Genomic DNA, 4,635 nt, shown 5'->3' with positions numbered 1-4,635 from the left:
TTAGATGTCGCTGTAGATTTAGCAGCACTGTACTGTAAAAATCCACAGTACTATACTGTATGTGTACATTACAGTACAGTACTGCAGTTCATAATGCATTCTGGGTAAATTTGTTTGAGCGGGAAAATTTTACAGTATATTTTGGTCTTGATGTAACCTTGCTGTAGCCATTGCTGTAATGTGCCAGGTGTACTTGCAATAATCAGAGAAAGTGCGCCAACGTCAAATCACAGACAGAGGGAGAGCACAACTCCTGGCTGCAGCTGAAGGATGACGATTGATTTCTGTCAGTTCGGTAAGTTTGAAATATTTCTGTTTCGTGAAAACTTAATTTTTAGTTTAAGAATGTTGTCAATAGTTTGTCACAATATTGTTTTAAACGTGCAATGAGAGAGAAAAACGGTCGCCAACAAAGTTTCAATCTCCCTCAGAAAGTAAGCTCACGTTACACACAGATGTCTACCGCTGCTTTAACTCGCTTTACACCTTTTTTAATGAATATAGGGTTGTTTTAACTAAATTATGACGGTTTGGTGAGTTTATATTGTGTTGAAAGTGTGGTGACAATGAAACTATTTTTAATGAAATTGACAAAGACCACCCGCCTGTGCGATCTTGCGGTCCCAGCATAATGGTCGTTTATCTCGGCGTTTCATCCGTTCAGTTAGCGTCAGAGAAAAGTATTAAGTTCGACTGTTTGGCAAGGCTGACTCGTGGTTGTAAACAGATAGGACTTGACACCCCGTACACAGCATAGTACCGAACTACTCCACAGAAGTGAAAACAAGAAACCTCATATTTAACTGGATACATGCATCGAACTCATCGCAGCTTTAACTTCGACCAAATATAATTCAGACCTGGGCTCATCTTAATATCAGATGAACGAAAGGGATTGCCGCGCTTATTGTTGTTGTTATTATATTACGGTATATCAGAAAAAGCAGAGAATATCTTCTCTTAAGCGTTTTACACTCCCAGTAAGTTGTCCAATACATTTTTATGGCATATTGTTTCCACCACTTCAGATGCATTACACGCTGTATATAAGTTTCCAAAACACATCAAATCAATGCACGAAAAGAGAATGGGCTCCGCATTTACGTACCTTTGTCTTCTCGTCTCTGTCATCTGATCCTTCATCTCTGGATGTAAAATAGTCCATTATAGCATCGTGTAGGAAACTGGCATCACCAGGATTGCTCAGATTTAGGCGATCATGTTTATCTTTAAAGTGAGCAGCTAGCTACTAACGTTAACTTGTTAAAAAACTTTGCGTGACATAGTGTTACACCGCAGCCGTCCGGGTAAAACATTAAAGGGACAGTCTTTTTACCTTGTCACTATAAATCGCTATTTTCTGCAGTAAACGAGACATTTTCAGAGATTTTCTGTAGACAAGATGTTATAGAATAATAATTTAAAAAGACTTATTTAGATATTTATATATAATATAACAACTAATATATATATATATATATATATTTGTTTTACAACTGACTTAACACTTACAGTAATGTTTTATTTGTAAGCATAGCATGATATTAGATTTAAACACTTAATACATTTTTAAATCAATCACTTTGTCTCTGCACAATGAACATTATCAAATATTATTAATGTTGTAAAATATATTGTTCATTGTTAGTTCATATTAGCTAAGGCATTACCAAATGTTAAGGAATAAACTCTTATAGTAAAGTGTTACTAAGTTTTCTTTTACCATTTCCTTCACAATGTCTACTTATTTCTATGGCTAACAGATTTTGTAACATTTGTCTTTTTTACAGTCTTACCATTGCTTGTAAGTCGGATTGGGTAAGATGGATCATCTTTAAAGGCACCAGGCAAGTACATGATGTACAGTTACAAGTCATGTATTTTTTTGACTGCAATATTAAATGCTTTCACGTCACATGTAAAAGTACACAGGAATGTGCTGATCACTTTTTATTTGTAGTTTACATGAGTGTCATTGCACTTTTCAGGAGTTAAGCAGATGTGGAGGCACAACGGGTGATACCAGACACACACCAAGCACATTATGTTCGGTAAGTTTGTACTTTACCACTACAGCTTCTTTAAATACCCATGTATACACTCATTTACTCATTCACACACAACACTGTAACACGACCATACACAACATGTACACAATTGTCTTAGTTTGCCATGTAGAAATATACAAACAGAAATATTCAGACTTTGGTTATAAGAAATTTAATTTAATAATTGTATTTATTTAGCAGAGGTGTCCCTGGACTTTATTGACAAAAGATTTTGTTTTCAGAATAAAAAGTTGTGTCCAAATCAGTAACAATTGTACTTTCTGTTCAGGACATTCAATCATGACAGGATCCAGGTGGATGCTGTCCATTGATGAAAGAGTTTGTTCAGCGGTAAGTGAATCTTCTGTATTTTTATGTAATTAGGTGTGGAACAGTAGAATAAGAGCAAAAGGTTTCAGAATAGGGGTAAATTCAAGGCTGAGTTTAGTTTTTTTAAAAATCTTTTTCTATCTTATATTTGTTGACTTAATGTTTATGATATTTCTAACAGGTTTCTGGATAGAATTAATTCCAAAGATGGGAAAAAGTGCACATCCAGACAAGGAGCAAGCAAATAGACAAGGAACTTGGTGCAGAGAAAAGCTGTGGCCATTAACCCCCATGTGAACAGCTTCATGCAGTCCCTGATTGAGTTCGAATGGACGACTTCAAAGTAAAGGCCACTGTGGTCTGTCTGCCACAGTTTAATGCATTTATTTTTAGTGTTAAATGAAATTCAAGTAGAATATTTAAAACTATGGGCCAGTGTTCTTTTTACCACAGTGAAATGTTACCTTTTAGTCGATGATGGACTTTAAACTGAAAACTTCAAACTATGGAACAGTGTTCTATTTGCCAGAGTTAAATATGTTACAGCAGGGGTCTCCAAACTTGTTTATACTTGTTGATTTTATTTTATGTTACTTGATTATATGTTTATTATTGTTTAAAATCTTGTTTTAAATATGTTTTGTTTCGATTAAATGTTTTTTAAATAAAATTTTGATACAAACATTGCTTGGATTGCCTTTTAATTCATTATGTCATGTCAAGGATAGCATTTTTACCATATTAATAACTATAGATTTAAACCTAAATCTCTAGCTATTTTATATAATATTATTGTATTAACTGTAATAAGTAATAAATAGTATTTATGGGTCAATATAGACATTACAGTAAATTACTGTAAAAATAGACTACTGTAATAAAATATTGTAAAATTACAGTACAGTACTGCTTTGTAACTATACAGTACTAGTTTGTGTACTGTAAAATGGTATTACAGTACAGTACTGTAAAACCAAAATACAGTAACTTACTGGCAACCGTGCTGCCAGTACCGTACTGTAAAAATACAGGGAAATCGTTAACAGTGTACCATAGAGATATTTCAAAATGTCTGGCAAACTGTATTAGGCAGTGATTTAAGGATAATTTGTTTAATCTTTTAAAATTCATCGAAGTAAAAATACACAGGGGAGTATATGTCTTCTATAGAGCAGATGGCAGATGAATATAATCTCTTCTGTACACCTGCTGAAGCTCAAGATATTCAGCATGGGGTCATGGATCATATTCAAGTTTACCATGCACAGATAGTTATGAAATTGTGAAAGCAGCCTCTGGGAGTTTTCACACCTAAAATATGTATTTCTATATATAGATTATTTCCGGTCAAGGTGCTAGAAAAAAAATCTTTAAATAAATGTGCAACATTATAACCCATTAGGGTAGCATGAAATACGTGATGCCTTGAAGCTTTGTGTTATAAATTATTCACTGATTATCATCTCAATGCCAAAGGTCTGGGCTCTCAGAAATAGGTAAAAATGTTGTTACTAGGACGGTACCTTTTAAAAAGGTCCTAATATTTACCATTTTGGTACAGTATATGTACTTTTCACCAGTATGTACCGTTGAGGTACCAATATCCTCCCCAGTGACAACTTCTTGTACTTTTTTCTGAGATTGTACAACAAATGTATGGACTGAATAGTGTACAGTTAGGCTGAGTGATTATGATGTGTCTTATTTGATTTGAAAGGAAAGTCTCACAAAGCGACTGTAACACATGATTTCACAAGACTAAAAGACAGATGAACAAAGTTTATGGTGCTATTTTTGTCATTTTGGAGCTTGGTACTATAAATAACTACATTATTGTGTGGAAGACAAGAAAATAATATGAGGCTGGAACAACATGCTGACAGAATTGTAAACTTTATCATTTATCAGTTTGAATTTAATACCTTTTGTATATTATTTTCCACCAAGCAAAGAAAAAAAAGAAAAATCAATCACATTTTGTTGCACTCGGGGCTTGAATGACCTTGGTCCTATTATAGATATCATTATGACACATACAGTATGTTGGCTGTACCTCAGTTACACGCCTGTGCTGATCTTTGAAGTGATAAATTCCTGCTGGCTTTCACGTAAAGTTACACATTTTAGTGAATGTGGAAGTCATTATGTTGTTAATCACCATGAACTTTAAGACACCATGATTTTGAATTGAGATTCAGACAGAGAAGAAAAGATGCTAAAAAAGATCAGTTTTCAAGGTCAACAGATCAACCTCCAG

The 4,635-nt window shown here is 34.0% G+C and overlaps 1 long non-coding RNA gene across 1 annotated transcript; it reads left to right on the top strand.

Annotated features, from left to right (window-relative positions):
• The first annotated feature begins 1,995 nt into the window (after nucleotides 1-1,995).
• LOC135773194 (uncharacterized) lies at nucleotides 1,996-3,060 on the top strand. The gene is made up of 3 exons (XR_010543468.1): nucleotides 1,996-2,051; nucleotides 2,338-2,399; nucleotides 2,560-3,060. It is a non-coding gene; the product is annotated as an uncharacterized lncRNA (long non-coding RNA).
• Nucleotides 3,061-4,635: the final 1,575 nt, after the last annotated feature.

Source organism: Paramisgurnus dabryanus, chromosome 9 (assembly GCF_030506205.2).
Source record: "Paramisgurnus dabryanus chromosome 9, PD_genome_1.1, whole genome shotgun sequence".
In the NCBI taxonomy this organism is placed as follows: domain Eukaryota; kingdom Metazoa; phylum Chordata; class Actinopteri; order Cypriniformes; family Cobitidae; genus Paramisgurnus; species Paramisgurnus dabryanus.
Note: the sequence above shows the minus strand (reverse complement) of the source record. Positions and strands in the feature narration are given on the sequence as shown.